Consider the following 14699-nt stretch of genomic DNA (forward strand, 5'->3'; position numbering starts at 1 on the left):
TTTTCATTTTCCTTGATGTACATAAATATATGAATAAATAAATAAAATCACGATCCCCGCACACGTCTTTCGCTTCATCCACATTCATAACTCTCTTCATGCAAGCTCGTCGGTTTCGGGTACTCTTGACCTGACCTTTTGCTAGAACGTCTCCGATTTGATCGAAGGTACGTTCGTCTAAGCCTTCCCACTCCAAGACAACATACATAACATTATTATTGTATATATTCCCAAGATCATAACATAACACAAACTGTTGTCAAAACTATTTAGCAACTAAATTGAAACCAACATCGGGTCCAAATGACCCCATAGCTTCAGGTAAATTTAATTTAGGGTTAACGTAATTGCCAAAGACATCCGCAGTATTAACACATCGTAAATTCAACCCGTGAGCACCTTGCTAATAATTAAGGTCGTAGGGGGCCCTTTTCGCCCAATTTAGCAATTTACCTACAATTGCGGACGGGTTATGTTATAGGTTAGGATACCTCTGTAAAGTGATATTTTGCTGAAGGGTTAACAAAAGTACAATGGGAAAATGGTCACAATGAAATCATTGTTTGCGGGTTAACATTCGGACCAGGAATTAGGACGAACGTGTTACATTTAATGTAAGGTAAATATAAATTTGCATTATTATAGTTATAATGGAATAGGTTAAGTATGACCGAACTCTGGCCACGTGAAATTAAAATAAAAATCTCGCTCATTTCCCGCGGGAATATTGAAATAACTTTAACAATTTCAATCAATTATTCACGGCACAGCCAAAATAGTGATTTTGCCTTAAGGTTCCTGGTAGGACCACTCCATCTTTTTGACATGGATTTCATAAAATGCGACTAAGGGATATGCTAATAAATTTAGGATTCTTTTACTAGGCGATGGGCCAGCAACCTGTCACTGTTAAAATCTCAATTCTATCATTAAGTGAAATAGCTAAACGTGGCCTATCAGTCTTTGAAGACTGTTGGCTCTGTCCACTCCGCAAGGGATATAGACGTGATTATATGTATGTATTAACTTTGCAATTTGTCCTTCTCCAAAACAAAAGTTAATTCGAATCCTTTATATATATCCTTAAACCCAAAACAAAACACGTATCTCAAGTATTTTCCCATCAAACACAAACCAAACAACCTTAACGAAGTAAACCTCACACCCCCCTTTTAACACAGGTAATAAAATATACAGAATGAACAATACAAATCGTCTGAGCCCCACACTTGCTGATAAAACGAAGAGATCAAAGCCGCAATTAAAATCTTAACATATAGGATTAATACACCAACTTTAATAGTGATTGGGAATATTGTCTTTTATCGATATCGATGAAGAATTAAAACTGATAACGCTGAAGACCGGGCTTCGGTGAAGATATATAAAAACATCACTAGAAAGTGTAATGTATGACTGATAATTATGTAAATTTTCATACAGGTAATTAAGATTTAATGCTATTCTAATCAAATCATTTACAAAAAAAGAAAGTTGTTTAAATGATTTCCTGCACATAAAAATATTTAAAATTGATTTATTAGATATTGTTTAACAATTATTTACAAATAAATTGTAAATATTTTTATGTTTCATGCATTTGTGATTCATATCGACCAAAATTTATCGACAAAGTTCATCGACTGTTTCACCTCACACATCCCTAACACAGCGGTAGTCTCAGAATTAAATTACACCTCAGCTTCCCTCGCTGACTCCAAACAATAATCTTTAACATTCCCCCCACCACACCTCATTATATCCGGAATAAGCCTTTATGATGTGTTCATAAAGTTAAGATAAGTTTATGGATGGAATTTCTTGAATACACGAGAAAACAATGGCTACCTGGACGACTTCCTAAAACATATCCTCTGCAGTCAATGAGTGGGTATATTTTGAATAATAAAGGCATTTATTATTATATTTATCTCGATTTTTATATAACATGTCTATATATGTTGTTTAGTTTATATAAGATTATTTTTGACGTATTGTATCGATAAGAGAACCGATTCTCATGATTGATTTTTTTTGTTTGTTCTATGTCTAATTTTTAGATAAAATTTTAGATTATGACACAACCAGCTTTTTAGCGCAACTTGTTCCACGTGTACATATTTACTTAGCGCCATGTATATAAAGCGAAGAATTTAACGCCATTTACAAAAGATCGACGATATTAGCACCACCTTCAGAAAAGCGACAAATTTAACGCCACCTACAAAAGAATACAGGTTTTTAAGTAAATCCCACGGGAACTAAACTATAGTTTTTATCGGTATGAAAGTGAGACCATATGCCCTTCACCAGACACTTTAATTATATACCTAAAGAACGTGATATTTCAAGAAGATAATTCAGTAGATAACCCGTGAAGAGGTAAGAAACAAACAGACTTACATTCGTATCTATAATATTTGTTGGGATAGTTTTAATTTATCTATGGTGCATGTGTTTTTAGTAAATATAATTCTTTATTTCTTACCCGAACGGTACTTAATAATAAAAAAAAAAATTCTCTCTTCCACGTTAATTCCACAAAATTAATTGAAAAATGTATTCCGCCTCAACAAATCTTGGATTACACACAAAAAAATTATGTAAGTACCTACCTACTTACCTTTTAAGTTTTTCGCAAAAATAAAACTTAATTTAACCGCGCCCACTCACCCAATTGGTTTCGCTTCCAAAAGCTGCAATAAATCTACTCGTGCCCATAAAAATCCCACCTAGTTCATTCGTCATTTCTTTATCAGCAAAAAAGCAATATCCACCTCGGAAAAATGAGGCGTACTCGCCCCTCGGCCCGCGAGACAACTATTTATCAGAGATAAAAATATGGTAAGATACGTTGGTCTGTAATCAGGCTAATAAATTCCACTATTCTATTCAAATTCAAAATTTTTATTCATTATTGTAGGACACTATATCACTTAATAATTGTCATATCTTTCGACGTCAAATAAAAACTTAAAACTAAGTATTCTTAACTAACTATTCTAAACCATTAGTTAACTTTATTTTACTTATGACAATTTTTAAATTAAATTATAATAAGAATTGAAATTTTTCTGTTTAATAAAATAAAAATAATACATTAAAGCATTCTTATGGGTTAAAGTATCACAGCATTTAACTATTCTATATATATTTCACATAATATTACATGAGCGTATCTTACTTTTAATTTTGATCTAAGTTATTTATCGGGATAAGACATAAATCAGTTTTTGTATCCAACAATCTTGAGGTGTGATTTAAGGTAGGCTTGTTATTAATGTAACTTATAAAAGGTACTATAAAGCTCAAAATTGTGTGTTTTATAACTTTTTCCCTCGGGTCAAAAGATTGGACAATAGACCATAACTTCAAATTGGAAATGGACGCTATATTTTGACTCTAACTAAACAAATAATAACACACAGATTGAGTTAGTCGTGCCGTGTGGTTCCCGATACCGATGTAAAAAAGAACCAGTCCATCTCTTTCCCATGAATGACGTAAAAGGCGACTAAGGGATATGCTTATAAACTTGGGCTTCTTCATCTAAGTGGGCTAGCAACCTGTCACTATTTGAATTACAAATCTATCAATAAGCGAAAATCTCTGCCTACTCCTCCGGGAAGGCATTAGGTAAGTAACTAATCAAAGATCGAACCCGGATCTTACTTTTGCCAATTCACCACGGAGACACAAGATTACCTTAAGAGTCACAAGTGGACCCTTTATCACGAATAACAACAGTGCCTACCAGAATTTAACAAAGCCCCGTCAACTTTGAAGTTCAGTGACAGGATCACCGCGAACAAAGATTTAACTAGAACAAAACATGCTTACTTAACGTTGTTACCTATTGGTACAGGGTGTTGCATTTAGTTAAGATTAAATTTATTATGTATTTTATAAAATAAATAAAATAAAATAAAAATTCGTTTATTTCATTTACCACAAAGTGTACAAAGATACATTGTTAGGGAATCTCTAGTAAGCAAAAAATGCTTGTGTCAAACCCTAATCTTTCTTAACGTATAGGGTTAATCAAAAAAAAAATTTTATCCTCTAGGTGGGCTTATTGTCCCGTGTGATTCCCGGCGTTAATAGAAAAAAAATCTTTTTTAGTATATTCATACTACTTAATAAATACTTCATTACCATGGATATCGTAAAAGGCGACTAAGGGATAGGCTTATAAACTTGAGATACATCTTTTAGGCGATGTGCTAGCAACTTGTTCCTATTTGCATCTCAATTCTATCATTAATCCAAACAGCTGAACTTCGTCTATCACTGCGCACTTATAGCTTGGCACTTCGCAAGGGATATAGACATGATTACATGTGTGTATGTTATCAAGATAAAATGCAACAAAGCCTGTACAAACATACATACTACATATGGTCACGTCTATATGCCTTGCGGGTTAGACAGAGCCAACAGCCTTGAAAAGCCTGTACATTTTGCTTTTTTTTACATTAGCAAAACATAAGCACAGATTAAATAATAAAAAAAATATATATCTAATCAAAATGCAACAACCTGTATGTTCCCCTCTACCTCCGCAGTGACAGCAAGTCGAGCTCGATTGTGTAACTTTTTAACGAGCCCCTGAATATAATTACGAGTTTCGATCACATGCAGATACCGACACGTCTTTGTGCGTTGCGGGGTAGACAGTGATTAGTGGTTGACTTATTTCATGACATAAATTGAAATGATTTTGGTTTGGGTTTTGTAAAGCGTTAGATCTAGATAGCTTTTATAGTGTGGCTTTAGACTATATGATATTTGACGTGGCCGTATTAGTCTTTTAAAGACTGTCGGTTCTGTCTACCCCGCAAGGGATATAGACGTGGTTATATGTATGTAGGTATGTATGTATGATATTTGACCGAAAATATAAGTCATAAAACATCATCCACCTGGCGGTAGTCCCAAGACCTGTGCCGTGTGGTTACCGGCACTTTAGAAAAGGACCACTCAATTTGCCATGGACGTAAAAGACGACAAAGGGCTGATCATTTTGGGATTATTCTTGTATGCAGATGTCTTTACAGATTGTCACTTGAATATAAATTCAATCATTATGCCTTACAGCTGAACGTGACTTTGCGGTATTGTCAAGACTGTCAGCTCTATCTACCCCGCATGAGAAGTAGGCGTGTGTATGTAAAAATAATTTATGTAAATACAGATTATATCGTACGTATCGTAATAACGTATCTTGATCAAATTAAGGACGTCCTGGCAAAGGGTCAGGTCAAGAGCACCCGAAACCACCGAGCTTGCATGAAGAGAGTTATGAATGTGGATGAAGCGAAGGAAGTCCTATGCAGAGATCGTGGCAATTAGAAAGATGTAGTCCTACCCCTCCGGGAAAAAGGCGTGATTTTATGTACAGATTATATTAGCACAAATATATATACATATGGTCACGTCTATATCTCTTGCGGGGACAGATTTAATAGTCTTGAAAAGACTGAATGGCCACGTTCAACTATTTGACTTTACGATAGAATTGAGACTAAAATAGTGACAGGTTGCTAGCCCATCGCCTAAAAAAATCCCAAGTTTGTAAGCCTATTCCTTAGTCGCCTTTTATGATATCCATGGGAAAGAGATGGAGTGGTCCTATTCTTTTTTATATTGGTGCCGGGAACCACACGGCACACACAAATATACGGATAAATAATTCCACATGGGCATATCCGCGGATCCGCACAGTCGAGTGGTCCCGCACAAATAAACGGTTGATTTCATCCGCCGATATCCGGAAAAAGGCGGATCAAACCGGATTGCGGCGGCGCGGGGGTTAATGAAATACGTACTTTGTACGTTTTTTTTAAATGAAAACACAAATTTGTTAAAAAGCAGATGGTTTAATTGATATATTTATTCTTTTGAGTGATAACGTGAGGAATAAGTCGGTGAAAAATTGAGATCGTAATTTTATGTATATGTACGGGTAGGCAGAGACTACATCTTTCCACTTGCCACGATCTCTGCATACTTGGTAAGAGTAAGTTACTTAATAATCCTAAAGGTTTTGATAGCAATTGTGATTTGCACGTAAGTTTAAATGTTTATAAATATATATATTTTTTCAAATTACTTTTGTCAAAGAACTAAAAAAAAATCTCAGATCAAATCCTGCATATTATTTTGTCGAATTGACATTAAAATACTTAAATTGACCTTGCACGTTTAAAATAACGATCTGAAATAAATGTGGATCCAATTTTCATAACATAAATTTCCTTTTCACTCAATGTATTTTGTCACAAACAAAATGGCGGTTACCAACTCGATTAACGTTCACAATATGAGCCGCTGAAGACATTCCTACTGTTATTTCACTCCAGAATGACCGACAAGCAGACATGTTTATTAGAGAGTTGGCTTTGACATTCGCGCCTCTATTTGGATACCTTCATATATGTCTATAAGTATGGGGACATAGCTGAATATTATTTTAGAACAAGCCTTTCTATTTTTTTGGTAGGTAGTGTTGGCTATCAGCGTACTCTCGCTTCAAGTAAATTTGTTGAGGAGAATAAATCTTTTTCCGTAATATTGTCAGCGATAATTTAGTTTATAATTTTTTAATTTTTGCCTTGTGGTTCCCGGCACCATTATAAAAAAGAATAGGACCACTCCATCTCTTTCCCATGGATGTCGTAAAAGGCGACTAAGGGATAGGTTTATAAACTTAGGATTCCTCTTTTAGGCGATGGGCTAGCAACCTGTCACTATTAGAATGTCAGTTCTATCATTAAGCCAAATAGCTGAACGTGGCCATTCAGTCTTTTCAAGACTGTTGGCTCTATCTACCCCGCAAGGGATATAGACGTGACCATATGTATATTTATGTAATAATTTTTGCGTGAAACTAATTTTTTTATCATTTGTTTTTGATAGAAAAATAGAAAAAGAAATAATTTCGTAATAACACTCCAAGCGAACTCGGTGTAATCTCGATACATAAGAGAAAGCAATGCTGTGTACCTCGACGCAAAAAACTAAAGTACGGATTACGGGGACTTAAGGTGCGTACACGCGAAACCACTCAGTGGCGGCCATTAGTCCGACGCCCGCTGTGTGAGCGAGCCTTTATAATGTGTTAAACGGACACCTTGAGGCGCGCATTAAAATAATGTAATGCCTGCTGTGAGGAAATATGCTAAAGTATTTTTGTATTTTTAAATTTAAATAAATCTTCTAATTAAATATAAAAAAACATATCAAGATACATATACATACAAATGGTCACGTCTATATCCCTTGCGGGGCAGCCAGAGCCAACAGTCTTGGAAAAACTGATCGGCCACGTTCAGCTATTTGGCCTAATGATAGAATTGAGATCCAAATAGTGACAGGTTGCTAGCCCATCGCCTTATAAAAATAATCCCAAGTTTGTAAGCCTATCCCTTAGTCGCCTTTTACGACATTCATGGGAAAGAGATGGAGTGATCCTATTTTTTTTTAATGATGCCGGGAACCACACGACACATATCAAGATTAATTAATAAAATATTTACATATGTTGCAATCCACGAGCCCGATCTAATATATTTTTCTTAAGAAACAACAGATACCTAATTAATTCAACAAATCTCTTTCATCTTTTAAAAACACAAATCATATTTACATCTCTCGTAGTCATAAATAACTTTAAACGAAGCGATCATAATGTTTTGACCTTCCTAAATTATGACATTAAAAAAGATAAAAGAGTATGCGGTGTTATGTGACGAATTGGACCTAAAAAATGGACTAATTGGATCGTAAAATTAATTTTTTGAACTGGAACTGATTTTCAGGTGAGTCGAAAATATTTTTAGTGTATAATAAAATATACAAAATTACACAGATTGAGTTATCGAAGTAAGTTCGAGACTTGTGTTACGAGATGCTAACTCAACGATACTATATTTTATAATAAATACTTATATAGATAAACATCCAAGACCCAGGTCAATCAGAAAAAGTTCTTCTCTCATCATGCCCTGGTCGGAATTTGAACCCGGGACCTCCGGTGTCACAGACAAGCATACTACCGCTGCGCCACAGAGGCCGTCATCATTGTATTCTCTCAACCACATTCTGCTAAGTTTGGATAATTGTGAAGTTGACGTTATTGAAGATAGTGCTGCAGTGCAGTTTGTTACCGCTTCTTCTACACTGACGCATTGGAAGCGGCAGAAAAATTAGTTTTAAGTAATTTATTTGACGTCAACCAATGCTGTGAACGATGCATGCCAATGTACGGGATTTCTGTAATACTTATATTACATAAATCTATACTAATATTATAAAGCTGAAGAGTTTGTTTGTTTGTTTGTTTGAACGCGCTAATCTCAGGAACTACTGGTGCGAATTGAAAAATTATTTTTGTGTTGAAGACCCTTTATCCAGGAAGGCTTTAGGCTATATAACATCACGCTGTAACTATTAGGAGCGAAGAAATAATGGAGAATGTGAAAAAATCGGGGAAAATTATTCATCCTTGAGGACTTCAATGATGCCCAAAATAGCTATTCCACGCGGACGAAGTCGCGGGCACAGCTAGTTGTAGATATATTTGTGAAGAATTTCGCATTATTCATCACTAGATATTATAAAGGCTTGCATACTTTGTGCGATAATTTATATTGCAAGTTTATGGCGATCCGGACAACATTGTTTATATCCTTGTTTTATGAGAAAGAAGGCGGGTTGGGTATTAAAAGGTGAAATATGAAGTATACTATTATTTTACTGGAAAATAACTTCAAATTTATGATGATTTGGTGTGTTCATTTATTAAGTGAAGATAAAAAAATAATATTTTAAGTTATCGCAAATTATTGATTGGCATTCGATAAAATGTGAAGTGTGAATGGGACTGTTGGAGTGGGAAGGTGTACCTTGATCAAATCGGAGACGTACTAGCAAAAGGTCAGGTCAAGAGTACCCGAAACTGACGAGCTTGCATGAAGAGAGTTATGAATGTGGATGAAGCGAAAGAAGTATGCAGAGATCGTGACAAGTTACGTGGACTTTCTTACTTTTCAAGACTTTTGAGTCTGACTACCCCGTAATTGATAAATACGTGATTGTATGTATTTATATTAATAACTACTAAACCACTAACCTACCAAACTACAAAATAACTACCAAAGGTGAGAATAAGGTGTGCCGTGTGGTTCCCGGCATTAATACAAAGAAGAATAGGACACTCTATCTCTTTCCCATGGAGGTCGTAAAAGGCGACTTATGGATAGGCTTTTTTTTTTTTTTACAAATTACACAGATTGAGTTAGCCTCGATGTAAGTTCGAAACTTGTGTTACGAGATACTAACTCAACGATACTATATTTTTATTTTTATAATAAATACGTATATAGATAAACATCCAAGACCCAGGCCAATCAGAGAAAGTTCGTTTCTCATCATGCCCTGGCCGGGATTCGAACCCGGGACCTCCGGTGACACAGACTAGCGCACTACCGCTGCGCCACAGAGGCCGTCAAACTATTATAAACTTGGAATTCTTTTATAGGCGATGTGCTAGCAACCTGTCACTATTTCAATTATATCATTTAGCTTATCAGCTGAGCGTGGCCTATCAGTCTTTTCAAGACTGTTGGCTCTGTCTACCTCGCAAGGGACATGGACGTGACTATGTATGTACATACATAGTCACATAGTCACGTCTATATCCCTTACGGGGTAGACAGAGCCAATAGTCCCGAAAAGACTGAATAGCTGCGTTCAGCTGCTGCATATAGTACATTATAATATAAATATATACGGGACAAATTACACAGATTAAGTTAGCTACGAAATACTAACTCAACGATACTATATTTTATAATAAATACATATATAGATAAACATCCAATACCCAGGCCAATCAGAAAGAGTTCTTTTCTCATCATACCCTGGCCGGGATTCGAACCCGGGATCTCCGGTGTCACAGACAAGCGTACTACCGCTGCGCCATAGAGGCCGTCATCATTGTATTCTCTCAACCACATTCTATTCTAAGTTTGGATAATTGTGAAGTTGACGTTATTGAAGATAGTGCTGCAGTGCAGTTTGTTACCGCTTCTTCTATACTGACGCATTGGAAGCGGCAGAAAACTTAGATTTAAATAATTTATTTGACGTAAACCAATGTTGTGAACGATGCATGCCAATGTACGGGATTTCTGTAATACTTATATTACATAAATCTATACTAATATTATAAAGCTGAAGAGTTTGTTTGTTTGTTTGTTTGTTAGAACGCGCTAATCTCAGGAACTACTGGTGCGAATTGAAAAATTATTTTTGTGTTGAAGACCCTTTATCCAGGAAGGCTTTAGGCTATATAACATCACGCTGTAACTATTAGGAGCGAAGAAATAATGGAGAATGTGAAAAAATCGGGGAAAATTATTCATCCTTGAGGACTTCAATGATGCCCAAAATAGCTATTCCACGCGGACGAAGTCGCGGGCACAGCTAGTTGTAGACATATTTGTGAAGAATTTCGCATTATTCATCACTAGATATTATAAAGGCTTGCATACTTTGTGCGATAATTTATATTGCAAGTTTATGGCGATCCGGACAACATTGTTTATATCCTTGTTTTATGAGAAAGAAGGCGGGTTGGGTATTAAAAGGTGAAATATGAAGTATACTATTATTTTACTGGAAAATAACTTCAAATTTATGATGATTTGGTGTGTTCATTTATTAAGTGAAGATAAAAAAATAATATTTTAAGTTATCGCAAATTATTGATTGGCATTCGATAAAATGTGTTAATGGGACTGTTGGAGTGGGAAGGTGTACCTTGATCAAATCGGAGACGTTCTAGCAAAAGGTCAGGTCAAGAGTACCCGAAACTGACGAGCTTGCATGAAGAGAGTTATGAATGTGGATGAAGCGAAAGAAGTATGCAGGGATCGTGACAAGTTACGTGGACTTTCTTACTTTTCAAGACTTTTGAGTCTGACTACCCCGTAATTGATAAATACGTGATTGTATGTATGTATTTATATTAATAACTACTAAACCACTAACCTACCAAACTACAAAATAACTACCAAACGTGAGAATAAGGTTTGCCGTGTGGTTCCCGGCATTAATACAAAGAAGAATAGGACCACTCTATCTCTTTCCCATGGAGTTCGTAAAAGGCGACTAATGGATAAGCTTATAAACTTGGAATTCCTTTTTAGGTGATGGGCTGATGAAATTCAAATAGTGACAGGTTGTGTCATATTTCAATTTCAATTATATCATTTAGCTTATCAGCTGAGCGTGGCCTATCAGTCTTTTCAAGACTGTTGGCTCTGTCTACCTCGCAAGGGACATGGACGTGACTATGTATGTACATACATAGTCACATAGTCACGTCTATATCCCTTACGGGGTAGACAGAGCCAATAGTCCCGAAAAGACTGAATAGCTGCGTTCAGCTGCTAGGCTTAATGATGGAATTGAGATCCGAATAGTGACAGGTTGCTAGCACATCGCCTAAAAAAAGGATCGCAATTTTATAAGCCTATCCCTTAGTCGCCTTTTACGACATCCATGGTAATGAGATGGAGTGGTCCTTTTATTTTTTGTATTGATGCCGGGAACCACACGGCACAATGTATGTATGTGAAAAAATAAGCCATCTGTAGCTGAATTCTCAATGGGAACCATAAAAGCTTCATTCACACATAGAAACACCATAACAGCTTAGATCTTGCTCAATTAGCTTAATTTAGCTTACCAGCGGCGTAATGAACTAACAGCGAGTTATATATAATCAGCTGTTCTAATAGTTAGCGGCTGGTGTTATATGGAGTTGGTTTTCTCATATGATTTCTTTACATACATACATAAAATCAAGGCTACTACTCTTGGTAGTAATAGTAATCCAATGAAGAAACAATTGTCGTTTGGTTTACAATAGACCCACTCCATGTCTTTCCCATGGATGTCGTAAAAGGTGACTAAGGGATAGGCTTAAAAACTTGGGATTCCTTCTGTTATATATTCGATGTGCTAGCAACCTGTCACTTTTAAATCGCAATTCCATCATAAAGCAATACAGCTGAACGTGGCTTTTGAGTTTTTCAAGACTGCTGGTTCTGTCTGCCCCGCAAGGGATATAGACGTGATTATATAATGAATAAATGAATGAATTAAAAACCTTAAGAGAGTAGAAAATTAATGGATATAATTTTGATAATATTATTAAATGGTGCCGTGTTCCCGGCACCAATACAAAAAAGAATAGGACCACTCCATCTCTTTCCCATGGATGTCGTAAAAGGTGATTAAGGGATATGCTTATAAACTTAGGATTCTTCTATTAGGCGACGGGCTAGCAATCTGTCACTATGTGAATCTCAATTCTATCATTAAGCCAAATAGCTGAACGTGGCCATTTAGTCTTCAAGACTGTCGGCTCTGTCTACCCCGCATGGGATATAGACATATGTTATTAAATGGTCCTTCTCTATACTAAGATAGTAATTCCCTCTCACACATGGCGGCTACTGTTACCCACAGCCGCCAAACAAAACAGGGAACCATTGTCTGTATGTTGCAATACCTCACTATTTATAAACAGGCAGGTGTGACCTATGTACACACATTTTCGTATCAAGTTACGGAAATTTTGAAGTGTCATTTTCTAGCTAGTTCCAGTGCCGTGTGGTTCCCGGCACCAAATATAAAATAGAGAATAGGGCCAATCGATCTCTTTAACATGGACGTTGTTAAAGGCGACAATAGGATAGGCTTATAAACTTGAGATTTTTCTTTTAGGCGACGGGCTAGCAACCTGTCACTATTTGAATCTCAATTCTATCAAAAAAGCCAAAGATCTGAATATGACCAATCAGGTTTTTCAAGACTGTTGGCTCTGTCTACCCCGCAAGGGATATAGACGTGATTATATGTATGTACCAAAAAGCAATTTTAGTCATTTAAGTCTCAGATAAGTGGTCCAAAATAATTTACCTACATTGTGACTTATGCTACCCCACATATAATACAGAATATCACGCATTTTCTATAAATAATAAATAAATAAATATATACGGGACAAATAACACTTATTGAGTTAGCCTCGAAGTAAGTTCGAAACTTGCGTTATGAGATACCAAATCAACGATACTATATTTTATAATAAATACTTATATAGATAAACATCCAAGACCCGGGCCAATCAGAAAAAGTTCTTTTCTCATCATGCCCTGACCGAGATTCAAACCCGGGATATCCAGTGTCACAGACAAGCACACTACCGCTGCGCCACAGAGGCCGTATATATATCTATAGAACTAGCCAGTAACTATAAATTCTCTTGCTTCTACTCTGCCTATCACCTGTTTGGCAAATCCACTTTGTCAGTAAGTAACAGTTCCCATTAGTAATAGTTAGCGAGATCCTGGCTAATGAAGAGAAATTGCGAATTAATTCAACAGGTTAGCTGTAACTGGCGGAGTTAGTCACGCTATCGATGTAGGTACATACATTGTATTATGTAATGTATGTATGTGTGGTTGTAAGTACGTGATAAACTTCAAGACTGAAGAATAATAACACAAATTATTTAACTCATATTCCTAACTAGGTGTTGCCCGCGACTTCGTCCGCGTAATTTTCGAGATGAATCTACAATTGGTGAAGGTTCTAATAAAATCGGTTTAGTACTTTTGGAGATAAGATATTTTCTGATTGTTCTGGGACTTGGATGTTTTCTATATAAGTATTTATTATAAAATATAGAATCGTTGTCTTAGTATCTCGTAACACAAGTCTCGAACTTACTTCGAGGCTAACTCAATCTGCGTTTTCTGTCCCGTGTATATTTATTTATTTGTTATTTTACTCTTAACGTATGAACTCCTGAATGTATTTGCATTAAATATTGTAGATAGTAATATAGCTTAGATATTGAAGTTACATAAAGTTAAATTTATAAAGAAGGTGGACAAAGTCACAGGCAATAGGCAGTACTTATATCAAATGTGTTTGTACTATATTTAAAATTGGATACCTCTTCATCTACCAACCTGCCACTATCTTAATCTCTCCTGTCTATCTCGTAAGAAAAAAAGACGTGATTTATGTATATATATAAGAATCACCACTATTTATAAGGACCACTCCATCTCTTTCCCGTGAATGTCGTAAAAGGCGATTGAGGGATAAGCTTATAAATTTGGGACTCTTCTTTTTGGCGACCGACTACCTACCTGGCACTATATAAATCTCATTCTATCATTAAGCCAAACAGCTGAACGCGGCAGTCTCTCTCACTGTTCTGTCTACCCCGCAAGGGATATAGACGTGTTTATATGTACGTATAAGAATCACAGCCTAAATTTTCTAATCAGATAAAACAAACCATACCTAAGCAGATAGCAGTAGTAACACGAATGACATTAAACACACGCGTTATCAAATTAGCCGTCTAATGCGGCTATTACCCGCACGCACCTGCACGCTATGGTATTATAAATTGTTTATACATTACCTATCATACTCCACGGTGAGGTTAGTGTGGCTGAAATATTGAAAAGGTATTAGGCCTTATATTCATTTTGATCCCATTCTTAAATTGTATAATTGATGTCCGGTGAAAATGCTGCAGTGTAGTTTGTTCCGCCTCTCCTTCTTTCTACCCATGCGTTTTGGAAGCGGTCGTAGTTATAATGAGA

This window comes from Amyelois transitella, chromosome 9 (genome assembly GCF_032362555.1).
Source record: "Amyelois transitella isolate CPQ chromosome 9, ilAmyTran1.1, whole genome shotgun sequence".
Taxonomy (NCBI): domain Eukaryota; kingdom Metazoa; phylum Arthropoda; class Insecta; order Lepidoptera; family Pyralidae; genus Amyelois; species Amyelois transitella.